Source organism: Corvus brachyrhynchos, unplaced genomic scaffold (assembly GCF_000691975.1).
Source record: "Corvus brachyrhynchos isolate BGI_N302 unplaced genomic scaffold, ASM69197v1 scaffold220, whole genome shotgun sequence".
Taxonomy (NCBI): Eukaryota; Metazoa; Chordata; class Aves; order Passeriformes; family Corvidae; genus Corvus; species Corvus brachyrhynchos.
In genome coordinates this window covers 6,527,003-6,547,783 of record NW_008236209.1, presented here as the reverse complement: position 1 = coordinate 6,547,783, position 20,781 = coordinate 6,527,003, and the positions used below count along the sequence as shown (strand labels likewise).

The 20,781-nt window shown below is 44.8% G+C and overlaps 1 long non-coding RNA gene across 1 annotated transcript; it reads right to left on the bottom strand.

Annotated features, from left to right (window-relative positions):
* Positions 1–3,895: 3,895 nt before the first annotated feature.
* On the bottom strand, positions 3,896–20,241 carry LOC108448792. Its single transcript, XR_001864817.1, has 2 exons — positions 5,980–20,241; positions 3,896–4,255 (listed from the first exon to the last, which is right to left on the bottom strand). It is a non-coding gene; the product is annotated as an uncharacterized LOC108448792 (long non-coding RNA).
* Between the last annotated feature and the right edge of the window lie 540 nt (positions 20,242–20,781).

Genomic DNA, 20,781 nt, shown 5'->3' with positions numbered 1-20,781 from the left:
AGGCTGTTTTCCCTTGTCCTGACACCTGTTACCTGGGAAGAGAGACTGACTCCCACTTGGCTACAGCCTCCTGTCAGGGAGTTCCTGAGCCTCCTTTTCTCCAGGCTGAGTGCCCCCAGCTCCCTCAGCTGCTCCCCATCAGACCTGTGGTCTTTCTCCCCGTTCCCTCCCTAATTTGCCTGATTTTTCACAGAAATTGTTTCACAGCAACATTTCTAGGTTCATCAGATATATTGTTTTTATCACTTCAGAGGAACGCGTGTCTGAACTCCATGACTGGTTGTGCCTGTGAAATCCCAGGGAAGCAAACAAAGTCGGGCTTCAGTGGAGCTCATCACGGGGACCACAGCTGAGGGATCACCTTGCAACCTGGATGACAACAAAGGGAAACTCACCAAGCATGGAGAAGGGCTGATAACACCATTGATAGCAGAATGATAACAACATCAGCAAACAGCTGAGAGAATGTGGAACTGGGATTCTGACTGGACTGGGTGTGTCTTACTCAGTAACTAAAGCAATTGACAAACCCCTTGGTTTCCAGAAAATGCCATCAGCTTCCTCAGAACAGCACTCAGTTGCCAATTCCCATTCTCTTCTGGTACAGATGCCAACCTAGCTTGGAGCAAGAGGACAAGCTAGTGCAGGCAGGTGGCTGCAGGAGAACGCTGCAGGATGGGGCGGAACTGCTCCTGAGCCATGGCATAAGGGCCAATGTGAGCCCACTGCCCAGGCCCCAGCAGCTTGGGCACAGCACCCTGATGTCCACATTGCTGCATGTGCTGTGTGGATGATGAGAGCAGCAGAATTCTGGAGTGTCCTGAAGCTTGTTCAGAGCTGTGACTCTCCCTGCCAAACCATGGGAGCTGTGTGCCTCGGTACCACAGGCAGCATGTGCAAGCTGCAGTCTTGCACAAACTGGAATGATCTTGCACACTATTCCCACTCTGTGATAAAAAAGAAGAGGTAGAAGAAAATCAAGGTGCTTGAAACAACACTTCCAATGACTTCCAAGCAATTCACAGCATGTTTATCTGCTCTCAGTGAAGGTTAATATTGTGGTTTATAATTTGCATGAATGTACACATTAAGACCCTCTTCTCTGACCAATAAATGTTTGAAGAACTGCTTCTTGAAAAATATCTTTTATGTAGTATTAGGTCCTGTCAGAACAGAGACATATGTCTTCAGAACTCATCATCAGTTTAGCACTCCAGAGGTTGCCTCTCACTGAATCTTTTACCTCGAGTCAGCAGTAAAAAATGGATCTATTTCCTAGCTGTTTTCCTTTTTGCCTAACTTCAAGCTTAACTGGAACTTTTACAAACTGTAATAGTTAAATCCTTTTTTTCCTCCTCAGTATGTCCGGCCCAATAAGAAATACAAGTGCCAAAGCATTGCAAGGAAGTTTGCCTGCATGTATCTGTGACCCAGCTGGGAGCAGGGAGTGCTCACACACAGCTCCCTCTCCTCCTCTGGGAATGGGCTCCTGGAGGCTCCTTATGAAAGGGGGATGCATCCAAACAGCCTAACAGAAGGGCCTGTAAAGGGATATGCCCAGGGGAGGGATAAGTAGCAGGGATTTTCACTCATCCCATTACAGGATGAATTAACACCTGCACTAACAGTTCGTGTGGCAGTCACTGACAAAGGCAGTGACATGGGGATGGTACAAATCTGCAAAGCAAACACCATAACAGAGGAGGTGCTTCGTGCCAGTAAAACCCCAGAACTGACTCCCCCTGAAACTTCATTGTCCTGGGTTGCAGTGTATTCTATTACCATCCTCATGAAACCAGGTGGGGCAGTGTTTCCTTGCCTCCTCCCCCCAGACTATCTTTCTGTTAATGGCCCATCAATGCCCTGCCCCATGACTCCCAGATAACTCCCTCCGGACTATCTTCTGTTAATGAGCCTCATCAACGCTTGGCCTCATGACTCATTACCCCATTGTGAGATGCTCCACCCAGGGGGAGGAACCAAGCATCCCATCGTGGATATAATCTGAGATGCTGAACACTAGAGACAACCCTTCCACTGGATTTCCAGAGGACAGGAGCTACACAGCCACCACTGGACCTGAGGAAGAGCAGACTCTTTCTACAGGATCACCGCTTCAGAGGACTGCAGCCACCATTCTACCAGACTGCTACCACCACCCTGACGAACAGGGTGTCAGGTTGTATCTTGACTCTGTCAATTTGAATCAGTGTTTTCTTTTAGGTTTTTCCTTTTCTTTAATTTCCCCATTAAATTGTTATTTTGACTTGGTGCCTCCCACTGGTTTGTTTTCAAACTAGTACACTTCATCTCTGTGTGTGCACAGATACAGTAAAGCAAATCACAGACCCTCCCAGCCCACACACTCTGGGACATGTGCTCTCACCACCCAAGAGTCAGGATGAGTGTTTGGGACAGAACTGTACCAGTGCAGTGAGAAGATTAGGCTTCAAGTGTCCAAGGTCAGGTTGGATGGGGCTTGGAGCAACCAGGTTTGGTGGAAGGTGCCCCTGCCTGTGCCAGAGAGTTGGAATGAGATGATCCTTCAGGCCCTTTCCAACCCAAACCCTTCCCTTCTATGCTTCTATGACATTTTTTCCCTGTGCAAATGGTTAGACAACATGCAAATAACTGTCTCACTGAAGGAATGATTTGCTGAAGATGTGGAGATGCTGCAGAGCTGCCTGTGGTGAGCAAAAGGTCTCCACAGCGCAGAGCTTGTCACAGTCAGCACCGGGTTGAAACGTGTTAATTACTGCGACTGTGCTCCCAGGATCACTGGTATTCCTGGAGCAGGCTGGGCATGGGACCGCCATTCTTTGTTACCAAACTTTGCCAAAACTTGTGCACTAGACCTGCATCCTGGCAGCTGACCCAGGTAAACACACATGCAGTAAATCAGGTCCATGACAAAATAATGTCTGTGCTTTTTGCAGTGCACCTCTGTCCCAGTGGAATAGGAAACATTTTTAAAAGGCAGCATTGCATGCTGCCAGCTCCCCCTATGCTGCAGGCACAGCAGTGAGCATATTCCAGAGCAGAGGAGGGCAAAGGAGCAGTGTGAGAAGGTTCTCCTGGTTCTGTTCAAGATGCACACCAAAGCAACTGTGTATTTTACTGAGAGCAGTAAAAGACACTTCAGTGATTATTATTCTACAGAAGATACTTTCTGTTGCCCAAACCTTGTGCATTACCTTTGCTGATTGAACTGCTGGATGTCTGTGATTCCAAGAAGCTCAGCACAGCAGTATCACATAATCTCTGTTTCCCAATAAACTGAGATGATCAAAGCTGGAGGGTAACTCGTAGGTGTTTGGGGAATGCCACGCTCAGAGCTGACAGTAGACTGAGCACAGGATGCCATTGCACACCCTGTGCCAGGGCTCCTGCCAGCCAGACTGATCAAAGGGACTGAGGTTGTACCTTTGCCCCCGCGACTCCCCTGGAGCTGGGATTCCAGCCCTGCCAAGACACTGAGCATTCAGAGCTTCCAGGGGTCATAAAGGCAAAACTAATTTGGTCTGAAAGTCGTGCCGAGAAGACAGTCAGGGGGAGAGGCCATGTTCCCAAGGAGAGGGAAACCGGCATCATCCATGGCACTGGCGTCTCTGCGGGGCTGAGTCTCCCTCCCTCTGCTCTCTCCTCCACCTTCAGCAGGGCTCCTCCCTCAGCCTTGTTACACAAGACAGCACCGGGGCAGAGAAGGGCAGTGTATAGAAAGCCTGGCTGAGGAAATTATTTTTCTTAAGGACAGTAGCTATGTACCACAAGGATTAACCTAGTGCCTCACTTTGAGACAAGTTTAGGAGGAAACGTCCTGTAATGAATGTCTCCTCATAAGAAGGCAGGTTTCAGCTCCGCCTCCCCCACCGATACAGAAGGAATTTCTCAGATGAAAGAGAAAAAAACTATTTATTTAACAAGCAGAGTGCCGGCAGGGCAAAGAAAAAAAACAGAGTAATGTTAGATAATAAACCTCCTCATTGCAGAGAAAGCTGGTGGATTTAGAGTTCCCTCTGTAGAGTTCCCTGTGTAGCTGGCTTGGCCCCTCCTGAAGTCCGAGGTTGGGATGCAGCATTCCCTCAGCCTCCCTGCTGGTCCACGGGGTCTGATGATCTGGTTCTCGGATCACAGCTAGGCCAAACAGTTCCAGAAGAAGAAGAAGAAGTTCCAGAGGATTTCAGTATGCAGTCCTGGGAAAATTTCTTGCCTCAGCTAACAGGCCAGCTAAAAGCAGGAAGGTGCTCCCTCAGCTCTGCAGTGGTGAGAACGTGGGGGAGTGTGTGAGTCCTTGAACACAAACCACTCTGAAGAATTCGCCTGGCTTCTCTCCCCCCTCTCCTGGACCCAGCTTAAAGCTATGGGATCCATTTCTGGGCATAAAGCAGATGATAGGGAAATACAGTATTATCATAAAATCACCCCAAGACACCTAGGCACTACATAATTAAGAAAAAAACATTAAAAATATCAGTGGAGAGATTTCTCACACCTATCTATGTGCATTTAATTTAAAAGAGCCTGTCTGGGCATGCTGTAAAGCTGGGAGAGAAAATGAGAGATTCCTCTTCCAGCTTTGGCACCGCTGCAGTTCTCAGGTCAGTCCCATTACCTCCACACGAATGGTGTGGGGGAACTGGGACCATGACCCCAAGAGTTGGGGCAGGTCAGTTTTTAAGCCCTACAAGAGGACACCAACAGCTTGGATAATAAGCTAATATTTGTTAACATCATTTAAATACCCAAGAAAAAAACCAGCAACTTTCACATTGCTGAGATATTTTTGCTGTGAATGATGAAACAGGAATGTTTTGGCTTCTGGGTCTGGGGATGCTTGTGTAACTGTGATTGGTTCTGCATCACCCTTCTGTGTCCCTCTTCTCTGTCACTTCTTTCTCCAGAAATCAATATTGAATACAGAAATAATTGAATCTTGTAATTAAATCTCATCCTATGGAAGGCAGTGGTTTAACTCTGATTTGTGAGTGCTGATAACACTTTGAAATAAAAAGCCCAAGCAGTATGAACATTGTGCATCCTGTACCTCAGCAGCTATTTCAATATTAAACAGTTATTTCTAGGAAAAATCAATAATCATGGAATTGCTCTTGCAGGAGTAGGGCACAAAAAGGATTGCTCCTTTTCATTTGCTCATTAAACTACACTAACAGAAATACCGTGCCCGTATTTCTCCTTGTCGTGCCTGGCTTTACATGGATCCAGCCATGAATCTCTAAAATATCCCTGTCTAGCATTAATGGAGATAAAGAAACCTATCTCAGATTAAAAAAAAAGTACATGATCATCATCCCACAGATTTTAGTTCTATTTTTTTGGTATTTTATAGGCAGAAAAAATATTGCAGTCGCAGTTACAGACTTGGTATAAAATAAACTTTAAAGAAGGGGAAAGAACCCAAACCCCCATCCTGGTAGCAGTGAGATATTTATAAAAATCCCCCTAAGTTATTTCCAGTGAACTTTCTCCTTACCCCATATCACAAATTGCCTTGTACAGAGAAGGGAATTGGTTAAATATTTTGCAGGAAGATGAAATACTGAGTTTCTTCAAGAAACAGGAGAAGCACATGGAGACAGCTGCATGAGCAGTTGTGCTGCAGCTGGATTGTCACTGACACTGCCAACACACGGAATTTCATCACTAAGTGTGCAGATTTTGGTTTCATCTCTAGGTGCCAGATGATCACATCCAAACCTCAGTCTCACTGGTTTGTTGTTTGGAAAGCAGAAATTTAAAGCTCCCCTGGTTGCACAGGATAGCAAAAAAAATGATCCGAAAGATCAACACCAATGAATTGTTTTTTCTCCACTGAGCTCTTTTCAGAAAGCTGAATAATGAGTGATACTCAAGCCCTGTCTTGTCTCCCAGCACTCTGAAAGGCTGGGCAACAGCTTCACTGTTTATTTTCCCTGCAAGAACATCCTAGCAGTGCATGCATCAACAGTGTCCTTTTCTCACCTGTGTCCCAAGCGAGGGAGGCCTGACTCCCCACAGTGCTGCTCTGTCCTGACAACCATGTGTGAGCAGTGTCCTCATGCTCTCCTGAGCCTGGGGAGCATCACTCGGCTGCGGCTCAGCAGCAAAGGTCTGACAGGAACCTGGTCGGTACAAGCCTCGCACAGTCAGTGTTGTCAGTGACAGATGAGACAGATCCATAATGCCCTCATGGAAAGCAAAGATCCACTGTGAAATCAGGCAGGATCTATCTGTGTGCTGCTGCCAGGCTGGCAGGCAGGAGCATGGGAGGGAGTCCAGGGGATGGAGCAGCAGCAATGAATAGACAACTTGTGAGTGTCAGGATGCTGTTGGGAGCGATGAAGAGGGATGTGGAATGAACCCCAGCAATGAAATCAGGTGGCAGTGCTCAGAGACAGCTTGTTCTCCAGGGATGCTGCCTTGTGGCTTGCATGGTGAGTGCTTGAAGCCTTACAGAATTGTTTTTCTTAGGAGGTGAAAATGATGATATGAGTCAGAACTTTCTTCAGTTAATTCCCTCCCAGTTACAGGTGTTGAAAGTTCTGTTTCTGTAAACAAGGGAAAGGTCAGCAATAGCTAGCAGTTTCCATGCTGGCAGTTTTCAAGCACACTTTCCTAGCCAGTTCTGTGCCCTGAAGCCCTTTTTATTCTCTCCTCCAGTGAGTTTTGAGGCTTTCCAGCTGCCTTCTTCCCTGAACTCAGATAAAACTGCAATGCCCCATGAGCACTGGTAGCCAGTTTCTTAGGAAACTGTCTGGGTTTGGCACAGTTATTTCTTGTTTAGTTCTTGTAAAGCAACATTTCACCTCAGGTGACAGTCTCTTTTGTTCATACTGTTGTCACAGGAAAGCGTTCAGCGGTGCCTTTGGTTGGTCAGGATGAGGGGCACCACCTCTCCTGTTAGCCTGAGTAGGATCTGTGGTTGCCAACACCCCACTGGTGATCATTAACCATCATTACTCTTGTTTGGTCACATGGCTCCTTTTCCATGTGGAGGCAGACTTAAATTTTGATTTCTACCATTGCTAAGGAGCTGCATGAAAGAGGGTTCATTGTTCAGTGGGAGACACCCATCACACTGTTGCATGGCTGGAGAAACACTGGAGTGAGAAAAGGACTTATTTTCCAAAAATGGATCTTTACCATGCCCTGTAGCTGAATTACATTTTGGAACATGCACACGAGTCACAGATAATAGATATCCTGACTTTAGAGCAGAGTTTATGATAAAATAAAGCTGAAATCTAAACCCAATAGAGATTAAAACCCAAAGGGGACAAGCATCTGTCAGTGGCAGAAGAGCAGAAGGTAACGGAAGGTAGCAGAGGGTCATGTTACAGACATGGAGGAAGGAGAAGAGCCAGATCTGAGGAGCTGGAAGCAGCAGGACTTGCTGACTGATTTCCTTCTCAAAGTTCTAAGCAAACTCCAGCATATGCCAAGGCAATCAGGGACACGGAATGTAAAATTGCATCTTTTTGTAGCTAAAGCCTTCATATCAATTTCATACACCTGAATCTGTACAGATTAAACCAACAACCTGCCAGCAGCACATAAATCACTGTGGATTTATGTCTGGGGCTGGCTGCTTCACTTCAGAACTTGTAGCAGGGATGGGAAAAGCCTAAAGCTCTTGGAGCTGGCGTGGGGTGGGGGCTGTTGGATGTGCTGTATTGAACCCCCTGACTCCTCTGGAAGTGGCTCAGCTCCACCAGAGGCAGAGGAAGTTCTGAAAGGAGCAGTGGTGAGTACTTCTGTGCCAATCCTCCTCAATTCCTGCCTTCTGTGCTGAATCCTACAAATTGCCAATGAAATCCTGCCTAAGGCGAGAGAGGAGATTTTGGAGGACTGGCAGACTCCTGCTGAGGCTCCCCAGAGGGGTGCTCAGGTGGGCCAAACAAACCCCAGGCTGCTCTGCTCAGGGGGTGCCAGGACATGTGCAGCTACGCTGTGCAGGGCCAGGCACGTCAGGGAGGCAGCCATGGGAGCCTGCAGTATTCACTGTGCCAAGGCATCGTGACAGGCTCATGGATTGGCAGGAACGCTCAGCATCTAAGAAGGAAACCAAAGAAAGGAAGCTAAAGCAAACCCAGAGGATTGTGAGAATTCCTGATCACCACTGAGAAGAGTTCAGAAGCGTGGGCCAGCTGAGGGACCGGATGTGCACAGTGACAGACAGATGCTTGTGTCATGGAAAAGGCATCCTGGCCTCTTTGGAAAAAGGCATCTTTTTGTTCTAGAATGACATCTATGCAGTGAAGAACTGATGGGAGAATGTAAGACTGCCTGAGGAGCTTGGAAGGATGAGGGTTTGTGAACTGAACAGAAGGTAAGGAATTGTTCCAGCATAGGAACAGGATGGGCAGGGAGACACTGGTGATGAAGATGGTGTGTATGGCTGCAAAATCCTGTGGAACTTAGAGTCCCCAAAGCCCATGATCTTCTGATACCACAAAACGCCATCATTTCCTCAAGTAGTGTGTCTAGCTTTGACTATCACTTCAACTTTCACAGAGTTACTGAGGATTTAAAGCAGGAAAATAAAGTGTCACAATAATGAAAGTACAGCACTTCCATGGTGAAGGGAATGCAGGAAACAGGATCAGTGATGTGGCTTTGTGAGAAGGCTCACAAAAAGTAGAAGCAAAGAAATCTGGGGGGTTCTGCCACTCTTTGCTTTGCTGCAGAAATAGCAAAGGTAGGAAAAACAACAACAAAAGAAAGAAAAAATTGAAGAAAGATTTAATTCAAGGAGAATTCAAGATATTTTAAACACTTCTGCAAAGTATATTTGTGGTGGTGCAAGTGGCTGCAGCCACGCTGACCCCTGAGGATACAACCAACACCAAGCTGTGGTGGTCAGGCACCGAAGCTTAATGCCTCACTCTGAGCCCATAAGCCCCCAGTTCCACAGTTCACATATTTTTGTATGATTGGTCCATGTCTTCCCCTCCCTATTTTATGTATAAATCTATGCACATTTTGCTCCCTTAATACGTATAAGTTCCCGAAAGTTCTGTAATACTCGACACCCCATTGACTCCTTCCCTTAGTCCCTCCTTTCTGTTAATCCCATTGGTCCCCTTGCCCTCAACCCCTCCTCCTATCCCATATCCCATTGGCTGTATCCCTTATCCCCGCCTTCCCTATCCCCACTACAAAATCCCTGGACACTCGCAGATCCTCGGGTCTTCATCCCTACCCTTTGGTGTGAATAAACTTTCTGCGTGGAACCTACACGAGGAGTCCCTTCCCTTTACTTCTTCACCTCCACCTGCCTGCCCTCACACCCAGCTCAGAGGAAACTCGCTCGGGTGAGGAGCTCGTCCCCTCCTGCGTGCTCTCTTTTTGTGTGGACTGCCTAGGACCAGGCAGGTTGCAGCTGGACCTCTGGGCTCTCTTTGAGCTAGCATGCAATGTGAGATACATTGAGAAGTGCTGAACTGCTCCCAGAACCACAAGTTTACCCCACGCTCCCCCTTTGCCCTAGCTCAGGCATGCTTGGGCTCATTTAACCAGTGTAAGAGTTTGCTGTTGTGCACACAGGGGACATGAGAGCTGTGGGAGTAGTAGGGTGAGAGACTGGGAAGATGGAAGTTGAGTGAAGTTAAGGTGATCACCCCATGCTTTATGTTAATCCTGTGTGATCTGTGTGGAATGTTCATGGAAACAAGAGGAAGCAGTGAGCAAAGTGACCAGAACTACTCATATGCCAGATCTTCACTGATTCTCAAGTCCTTCATGGCAGTTTGAAGTTAGGCCTGTGCCCTCCTCTGAGATGCCTCAGTTTGTTGAGAGTGGAACAAACAGTCCTAAAGTTTAACTTTTTTCTTTCATTTCTGTCCAATTTTCTCTAGTCTTTCCAGGTATTGGCATCCTGCTCTATCCCTCTTGGGGAGCCCTAGAGTCTGCATTGAGTGTTTGTGGTGAGAGACAGTCCATCAGCACACCGGAATATTTGTGAGGTAGTGCTATTAAAACCAGTATAAAAACTTAATGGCCCTTTAATCCCTACTTCTTTTTTGAATTCTACATCACCATAACATGTTACCCCTCGATGGAGCAGTATTTATGCTCCGTATTTTGTGCATAAGTTGCAGACAGTTGTCAACTCAAAATGAAAGCAAGATGGCAACATTACCCATGCAAGTGCTTTAGCTAAATGCTTCCTTGATTGTTCCCAAAAGGAAAAGACAAGACAGTGTGTAGCCATAATGTTCATCTGGAAAATTTCTGATCTTTAGCTTTAGTCATACTAATTAGGAGCACACTACTTATGTGACTGCTGGATGTGGATTTTTTTCCTATTGCAGCAGTCTATGCACATCACCCTCGGTAGGATGTTTAAATCAAGGGGAGCATTCCCAGAAAGATGCTCCAGTGTACACCCCGAGGGGTGAAATCTTGAAGAAATAATTTGCTGTCAGGCTGAACGAAATAAGTCTATAATTAAACTTTAGAATTTGCTAAGTTTAACTGAGAAATGGTCTAAAATTCAGACCACTGAAGGGTTGCTAAAAGCATTCCTAACAGTGGAAATTGTTGTGGTTTTTTCAGATTTCTTTTTCTATCTCTTTCTTCAGCAGATGCTCAAAGGTGTCCACTGTAGTTCAGCAAGTAAGAAAGCAGTGCTCTGAGGTGGGAACTGGTTGCATTCTGTGACTTCTTTTTTTTTTCTCCTTTTCCCCATTATTTTGCTTTTAACCTTCTCCCAAAGAAAATTCACTGGTTGGTTAGGCTAGAAGGAAAACACCCCTGTTTCCCAGGCAGGATCAGTGATTTAGGTATTCGAGAAGAATTATTAGTGTACAGGATTTGTAAGTTAGGTGGTCAGCATACCTCAGCAAGAGGCGCAATTAAAGCTCAGTCACAGCAGCATTAGATTCAGTGGCACCGATACTCCCTGACCAGTTTGGACATGGCAGGTTGATTCCATCTTTGAGTTAAATCCCAAATGAAAGAACAGAACTTTTCTTGCTGCAGATTTCCTGAATCAGCTGCTAACTAAAGACAAGAGTCCCCAGCCAGAAAATTATCCTCCAGTCAAAATTAGTTGTTTGCTGAAGATTTTGGACATGTCCAGCCTGCTGTGGACTATATTTAGTCACTTTCTGCTTTCCCTGTTCTCACATGCATCTTAAAATTCCTGATAAGGAATAGAAGGAAAAGAATCAAATGCCACAGAGGGAGATTATTAGCTTGGCTGAAACTAAACAAGTCTGGAAGTCGTCATGGAAACTGAGATCCCAATAACACCCTAAGGGAAAAGTTTTCCCGACACACTTTGGATACTTCAGCAACAGGAATTCCAAATAAGTCTTTGAACTGTCTGACAACCTTTGTCTGTTCAGTATGAGCAGCATGTGATCCCAAGCCATGTATCAATTCAGGTTTTTTGAAAAAAGACATGGGAAAGAAAGAACATTAGCTTGGTTTAGGACAATGCAATCATGATACATTTGTTTCATCATGTGAAAGATGGCATGGAGTAGTCATGCGATTCAATTCAGGAGTTCATTTCCTGATTCCTAGAGACTTCCAGTTGCTTTTTTCTTGCCAAAGGGAATTGGGCTATAGATTCCATTTCACATTCAGAAGAGCTGAACAGTTTGGTTCTAGCACATACATGGATGGGATCAATCAGAACTCCATCACATTTTAGTCTACCAATGAGTCACTGAGTGGCTTGAGCCACTTGCTAATCATTTTCATCTTGGATGCATCACTATATTTTGTTGGCCTTTGTAACCCAGGATGGAGAGTCTTGTTAGAGTGATGTCCTTGTAGCTCAAGTAAGTTTGGGTAAAGGCTCAAATCACATCACTTAGGGGGGCTGCTCTTCAAAGGAACTGCAAACTGGCTGGAGAGCCTGTACACAGAGTAACATAAATCATCAGAGAGCCTTTGACTTGCCTTTATAACCTAGAGACAGACAACTGTGGCAAATCCATGCAATGCTGTTGCACAGAAGGGAATACTCTGTTCTCTTGGCTCATACTGGGTAAGAAAAGAAATAAAAAAATGGGGGTGAATTGCAATGAGAATGATTAAAGCAAGACATAAAAAAAAAAAGTATTGGTAAAGGACAATGAAAGCCTTGGAATAGATTATCTGGGGAGGTGGTGAAGTCTGTTCCTGGATGTCTTTAAGAGAAATCAGGCATGCTTGGTTTTGATTAGACTTGGTTTGTGGTAAAAAGATGGATTATTCGTTCTCTGAGGCTCCTTCTGCTTTCAGTGAATCTGTTGTTTCTCTTCCAGGACTGGAGTCTTGTGTCCCATGCTCTTGGTGTGCTGCAGGAGGCTCAGCAAGGAGTGCGAACTCACTCTTCCAACCACTGTGGTGTAGCAAATGCTGCAAGGGTGAATTTTCATTGTTTACAAACTCTCTGAGAATGGAGTCTGAGGAATTTCCAATGAAGTCATCAAGGATCTCATGCATAAGATGTTCCAGACCCAACAGAAATAGATTACCTTAGATGTTTCTATGAAACCTCAAAATCATGCATGTTTTTGCCTTTCTCTGCAATTGCTAGCAAATGTCATTATTCATTTTCTTGAATGGTCTTGTCAGGTTTTTTGTCTCCTTTGAAATCCTGACGCATCCTAAATCGCACTCCCTCTGTGGGGCAGTGCTGTCAGAGTACTTCCTGTGATCTTCCTGGTTGTTACACATTTCTTAGGGGCACCCTTCTTAACTTTGTCAGGGGCTGTTTTGTGTTCTGTACAGTCAGTACAGACTGGCTGGACCCTGTACAGGTTTCTTCTTGATGATGATGATGTAATATTCATTCTCAACAGATGGGAGCTGCTTTGGGGGAAATAATTAGATGGTTTTGCCTCAGTCACTTGGTTGCAATACTGAGTGATGTGCACACCCAGGGACAGCTCACCTTATTCTCTAATCCTTTGATTTGCTGACCAGGACAGAGAAAAGTCACGTTCTTATTTCCCTTCAAAGAAGCAAGTGAGGCAGATCGGTAGCACAAGGATGGAAGTGCATAACAGATCACTGTTGAAAGGTGGAAGAACAAGAAAAAATGAGAAGAGGAAAAGAAACTCACTCTGTTCTTCTGTCAGGCCACAAGGTTAATCCAGGTGCTATGGTACTGGCTTGGATAGAAACCTTTGGCAGACCTGTCTCCAATCTCAGCTGCACCACTCGGTCTGTTGCCTTCCACTGTCCCTAGGAATTCACTTGTTTGCTCATGGATTTGAAATTGAAAATTTACCAGTTATGTAAGAAATGGGACAGAATGAACTCTGTAGTGTGGCCAGTGAAGCAGGCACCAAGAAAGCATCTGAAAGGCACCTACCAGACTTCCCAGGCAGAGGTTTATTCCATGTCAACCCATCCTATCCCATGCCATTTGAAAAGCTGAAGAAAAAATCAGCATAGCCAAAAATCTGAATGACAATAATGACCATAACCCCCCTGGTAGCCCTAGGACAGGCCCTTCTAGCACCGACACAGCCGAGCCGAGTGTGCTGTGGAAATCATTGCTGCTCTGTGCACTGGCCAAATTGCTTTTTGAAATGACCTTTTGTTGCAAACCATGTCTGCTATGTAAAAAGGAAATAAAAAATAAATAAAAGTTTGCAGTGGTTAGTTGATCAAAGCTTTTGTTTGCCCCTGTGGTCTCAGCAGAAAGCAATGTTACAGCCTCAGACTGGATGGATTTGTTTGGTGAGATCTGATGGAAACTGATAACTTTGCAGCCCTAGAAGCCTAGGAGAAAAAAAGTAGATGGCTATCTGGGTTCTGCTTTTGCGTATTTTCCCCACAGTGTCTTTTTCTTATAATTGTGAGATTTGACTTTCATATGTCCCATATGAGAACTTTTTAGTGGGTGTTAGGTAATACTGATTTGTACAAGAAACAAGATTAGAAATGGCATTAAATGGTGTCATAACTCTGTCTTGGGCCATTGTTCCAACATGTTTATCTTAGAAGTAGATTTAGTAATTAAAATTCAAACCAGGGAAGGTGTTGGAAAAGAATCTTGGCATGTCAGGGAGGTCAAACAACAGAGCTACATCCAAAGTGCAGGCTGCCATAGGGGCCAGAGGTGTCTGAGTTATCTTTAAACTCTGTAGTTTGAGGGCTAAAAGAAAGAAACCTCTTTGTGCAGAAATGTGCCCTGTGCCTCTTGCAGTAGGAATAGAAAGGAGGGGAGAAAACAACCCAATCCTTTTCTGTGGTGGTGTTGGATGAATTTTTTATCGGGGTTGTATGAAATGGTGGTGGAAATTGCAAAGAACTGTTCCTAATGACTTGTGATATCTCTTGCATTTTCTCTTCCTGGGAGTTTGAATAAGCAGTCTGTGCTTTTATTCTAGACTGGAAAGCCTTGGAGCAAGGACTGTGCACTTTTAAAAGGCATAAAGTAATTGAGGCAGTTCCACAAGACAGTGATGATGCTGGAGTTTCTGTTCTAGTATATACCTGGTGGGCAGGAATGGGGGCTCTGCAGGAAGAGAAACATGAATATCTCACTCTGACACTGGTGTCCTGGGAGTTTTCACTTGTAGTTTTGCTTTTTATCAAGAAAAAACATGCTAATAGGATTCTCTGTAAGATCAGGCCAACTTGTCTGAAAGATTCAGTAGTCCCTCATTGTCACCACCTTCCACCCTTGTACCACTGGAAAAAATTTTACCCCGTACAGCTGCAAAAGCTAGCGAGAATTGTGTGTGGGAAGGGAATATCTGGGTGAGCGTGGCAGGGAAAATAATACTTCTTGCTCTCAGATAGCCTTGTGACTCTCTGAGCATGTCAGGAAACTGAGCTCTCTGACATGCTGGCTTTAATCTCTGAGTGTATTCACAACCAGAAGGGAGGTGATGGTTTTTTATCTTTTAGTATGGGGAGAGGAAACAGAGGGAAAAAATAAGTATGGAATACTGTGCAGGTGGAGGAATGAACCTGTGTGTGTGTGTGTGTAAGAGACATACACTATCCTGAGAGATACTCTTGCTGGCTGACAACAGGGAATGCTTTCTCCAGTACAAGGAGTTTAGGGAGCAGCACCTGATCCCTGATGAGGTCAGAGGGTCAAAGCCCAACTCATCTAATGGAAAAGAAGTGGAAGTACCCAGTCACCAAGCCTGTCAGCTCTGCCCCACAGAGTGGTATGAAAGCACAGGCAGAGGGGCAGAGTCACACAGATGCACTGCAAGGGGACTGCAAAGGGAAGGGAGCTCCTGCTGTCCTGCCACAACACCTCACTCCATCCCCCAGATAAACAGGTTTGTGTTTTCAGTTCACTTTTCAGGCAATTATTGCTTCCCCCACAAGAATGAGCAGAAGCTGGAGGATACATTACCTGAGTAGCCAGAGCTGGGAGTGGATGGGCTTGGGTGGATTGGCCCTGGGACAGAGGCACATCTGTTACAGGATAACTCTGAGCAAGGCAGTGCTAGGAGCGGGAGACTCGCGTACAACAGCAGCAGGCCTGTGGGAGCCACGAGTGTCTGTGTGTGTGCAGCAGGCACCTGCTAAAGGGGGACTGATACCAAGCTGCAGCTCACATCTGCATATCCAGTGCAGGTCCGTGGTTCACCAGAGCTTTGGCCTGAAGCAACCAAAACTCCTATCTCAGAGCTACATCGCTAGAGAGAATCCTGGAGAGAACAGCCTGTTCCATCCCCGATGCCCAGCAGAGGCATAATGAAATGCCAGGGCTGAAACCTCGAGTTACAAAACTGCAATTAAGGAACATAACACGGGTTTTTAAAGGTGGGATGAGCAGCCGATGCAACGGGCTCTCAAGAGAAAGGCTGTAAATTTTTCAGCACTTCAGATAAGTAAATTAGAACGGGAAGCTTTTATGAAAGATTTCTAGTTCCATGAGCAGTTGTCAAACTTGAAGAGAGTTTATTAGCACCGCAAGGCAGCCTGTATCCTAATATCATTCAGTGTAGGTGTTACTGGGCCAAATTGCCATGGCTTGCATTTCAGGGATCAAACTAGATCCTGGCAGTAGCCTCCCTTAGCCTTGAAGGATACAGGAGGGGTGTGGGAGAGGCAAGATGCAAAAGGCTGCTTGTTTAGGCAAGGTCCATCCTCTTACCGCAGACAGATTTTCACCACCCTTATGGGACATGTTCAGGGAATGTGATCATGGATTCACCATCACTGTGTGAATAAATAAAGCCAGTTAGCAAAACCCCATGGAACACTTGCTACATATTCTGGTTCCTGTAACAGGATGTTAATGACTGTGTTAATTAAGCAGTGTGGAAGCAGCTTACAGTGTCATAGACACAGAAAATTACAATGGCAGGATACTGAAACATTCCTACCCACAATGCTTTTTGTACAAGCTCTGCCACTTCGATGACATTTACTCTGTGTTTTACTATTTGCTAAGGAGACTGAATTTGATGATTGTCTGAGGAGCCTCAAGAGGACCATGATGACCCAGGTGACTTAAACTTCTTCATGCAGTGTTAGAAGAAAGAAACTTCTCAACAGAAACTTTCCTCTCTGTGGCCAGGCATGGTTGGTCAACCAACCACATGCATGGGTCCTTAACATATAGAAATTGGGGATTTCAAACCTCACAGTCTTAAGGCAATAGGCTGGGGAAGAACAGATGTTGCCCTTATCTCATGCAACAATTTGTACCTGCATGTTTTGGAGCCAGTGGAAATAGTGTATTAGTCATTCTCAAAAGCTGTTTGTACAAGAAGAAAAAAAGTATTTCCCAGTATTTTACTGTCTAGATCACTGCAAGCATTTGTCCATTTTTAGAACTCATTTTTCAGTGACTGTTAAGAACTCCTGCCTTGATGCATTTCCTCTGTGGCTGCGCTTGGAGTGTGGGCTGGCTGATGTTGAGCAGGGACAGGGAAGGCAGCAGAGTTACAGTATTTGGAAATACAAAGAACCTTTGAAATCATCCATTCTTCCATCTGCCTATCCAGACATAACATTGTGATGTTCACTTCTGAAAGGTTGCTGGATGGATTTTTCAACCACTTTCAATAAGAGATAACTCCACCGTCTTAAAAACACATTGCTATGAAGAGTTTCTAGATATTCCATCTTGACAGTCTTGTCTAGAAGAGAAGAAATTAGTCTTCCATCCACTGTGTTAATTTCAGTGCACAGTGGCCAGGAAACACCAATTGCCTGTGTTCTTGCCCTGAGAGAGGCTCAGGAGAAGCCCTCTGAAAGCCCTCAGAGGTGGGAAGAGGTGTCAGACAATGATGAACATGCTCCATTTTCTATGTTATTTAATGGGCTGAAGATTCATGATTCCATCCCAGTTCACAACATTTGAGTGGTCATTTAGGAAAGGTTGAAAACTGCTGGATTTTGCTCTTGTGGGTTTCCTTTAATGGTGTCAGCACATTTCCTTGGAGCCACATCTCTGGGGTGTGTGGATGGACAGTGGAGAACGTTTTGTTTATATTTAGACTTGTTCCAGCCATGAAATTAGTAGAATAAATAAAGATAGAAGTACAAAGATTAGAGAGGTTTTAATTTGGTACAGGCGCCATTAATGGTTTATTTACTTTGTGTTCTTGGAAGTTGAGCTGTCTCTTGATAAAATGCTCCAGGAACAGCTGCAGGGATCAACGGGAAGAGGAAGACAGAGCCAAAAGCAGTAGAAACCAGGTAGCCTGGGACAGGTACAGCAGTCAGGATCAACAGGCCATGTTGGTTTTGGGTGATATGGATGGTTATTTGCAGATCTCACAGAGAGGAGGTCAGCCATGAGCAGCATCGGGAGGGTCTCTGATGTTGTTGTATGGCTTATTACCAGAGTAAAATCAAACTGAAGAGTGCCATGTAGTTGGTAACAGCATTGTCTGGAAAATGTGTTAGAAAGCACTTCCTCAGCCATGACAGGGGTTAAGACAGAGTGAATTCAGCACGAGATCTAAATGTGTACGTGATTTCTATGTCCTTCCCTGAGACTGAGGAATGTTTGCATTTGCAGGAGTCCAGGTGAGTCAAAATGGAGATGCTTCCAGGAATTTCTTTCTGAACTCAGGATTTCAGCCCTTACTGCTTTGGGGGAAGACCCAGCACCACTTCCACCAGAGGCAGAGTGTTCACAGCATCCTAAAACATTCCAGTGAACCATCTCGAATTCATGTTCACGGGTTCCCACACCTGCACTGATGTATCTTTCCTAAACAGTGGTGCTGACCTGAATAAGGGATTTTACTAAGGCAAAACCAAAATTGGTTTATCAGGTTGGTCAGTGCCTGCAGCAGATCCAAGCACTGGCTCATGCCTGCTTTGCTGCAGTTCGATGCCAGTGCACCTTCATCCTGAGTAGGAAGGAGAGGAGGCCTTCCCTACCTGTGCCACCGGATCACTCCTTCACCTCTGCTCATTTCCACGACTCAATTATCTGCCACATTCCAAGGGAAATATCAAATCATTCAGAGGATGAGGAGCTGGTTCAAGTTTGTGAAGTACTTTGTCATTCTGGTTGGAAAATCTCTGCAGAAGAGTTGATGCACAAAACAAATGGTTTTTAGAGTTGTACTACCTAAACTCACATGACTTTTGATTTTTTTTCCTGTGTTTATTTCTGTATTTATTGCACGTATTTATTGCACATCAAGCTGTATTTAGAAAGTCTGATGTAATCACACTCATGATTGTGAGATGTGATATTTTCCTGGTGCTTTGTTTTATTATCCTTTGCAGACAGCAGAAAGAAATGCCAGCTCAGTCCTGGCTTTAGAACAAGTTTTGCTTTTGTTTTCAGTCAAACTAACATTTTCCTCCACTTAATGTTCTCTTTTCCCAGCCTTAAGAAGAAATCAATAAAAGTTAGTTGTCAAGGCTTCTTTCCATCCATAAGGAATTCCAGGAAGCTCTCCTATGATACCTCGGGGTGGTGCTGGTTCTGGTATTTTTCTTTCAAGAATTAAAATCTTTTCCAACTTGACTGTATAAAGGATTGTCTGAGTGCAGCTTTGAGTGCTCATGGAAACATACTGCCAGGCAGGAACAGACCACTGGAACTCAGCTCCAGGCCCAGGACCTGGAGAACTGCAGTCATGTGGCATAGCTGGGATACTTCCATTAATGTGTTTAGGAGTCATTCAGTAAATTTTATCCCTGATTTACAGCTTGACCAAGGAAGACTGTGGAGAAACTTCATGAGAAGTTTTAACTCTGGTGAATGCTTGGAAAATAATTAGAGCATATGCTGGGACCTTGCAGTTCTCAGGCTTTTGGATTTGCTATTCGTGTGAAGACTTGTCCAATACTTGGTGAGCACCTTGAGCTTTGAGATTTTTGCCAGAAAAATCCCAGTAAAGGAATTCCTTTCTCTGCAGTGCTTGTCAGCTCTCTGACAGGTAATGTTCTGCCCATTCTTCTTGTCTATCTCGGAACAACCCCAAGGTGGTGATTCAGCAGTGTGTAAGATGGGAAGTTTCCTTAGACAGCCGGAGCTCTTTGCAGGTTCCAGTGAATATCCAGATCCTCGCCAAGGGCACAGTTTGCTGTTGGTACTTCTCCAGTCACTTCAGTGCTGGGTTTTGATTGATTACTGCTTGCAGCCCAGAAAAAGGAGAGATTGCAATTGCCAAACAGAGTTCATTAACTTAAAAGCACAAGTTGATGAATCAAAGCTACACACAATAACTTTTTCCTAATGGTCCAAATATCTTAAAACTCAAATTCCCTTTCATCATAGAACTTCTCTACCAACACTTTTCCAAGCCAATGATTGAACTCCCTCCATGGAAAGCAGTACAGCTGACATGATCCATCTTGGGCAACTCACTGCCACAATTAATCAGCCACGGATCTGTCATTCCAGAGGTTCAAGGAGGAGGTTATTAATTAATTTTTTCTGTACTTTGCCTGAGATTATCCTAGGTGATTTTAGCCATCTTTCCAGCCTCCAGTTTTCCAAACTGACAAAAATCTTGGAGATAGATGGGTGTTGTTATCTCCTGTTGCTGCTGAGACGTCGGCTCCTGTTTCACTCCAACATGGTTTTGATGCCAGCACTGTTTCTTGCTTTGCAGCGGAGTGAATATTCAGTCTTGCTGATTTTCTTTATATTATAAAGGCCATAGTGTCTCCAAGGATGGAGCTTCCACAGACTCTCATGGCAAGTTGTTCCAGTGTTTGATTATCCTTAAAGTAAAAGAGCTTTTACTTAGGTATAAATGTACATCAGATACAAGCTTACACCTTCTCTCCATGTCCAGTCATGGAGGACAAGATGGAGACAAATGAGCAGCACTTCTCCCTTATCCCTTATCCCTGTGCTGTGGCCCAGACACCAGGCAGCTGCTCTCTTATTCTGCCTATTAGCCTGCCACTGCCACTAACCCTAGAGACAAGATGTCAGCAGACATTTCACCAGACATGAGGCAGAAAACAAGCAGAGGAGTACTGAACTTCTCAAGTCTTTGAAATTAGGAAATATAGAAGCAGTTAAAAAACACCAACAACCCAAAGACAAGATGTATGGGCTTGCAGGCTTGCCACAGCACTGTGATCATTTAAACAGCTTTATTTATTACCAGCATCTTGGAAGGAAAGACAAACATGTAAGCCAGAGGATGATTAAAGAGTGAGCTGGGGAAGTTTAGACTCCTTAGAATACATTTGAGTAATGAACAGCATTTATCATGTCTGTTTAAAGGCAAGCTAATAAGGACAAAGGGTAAATCTTCACCAACAATTAACTGTGGGTTCTGGGTTGTGTTTGTGCCTGTGTCACCCAGCTCTCTATACTTGCTTGCCAGAACAAGTACTTTCCAATCCTATGATTTCTGCTCAAGGCAGGAGGTA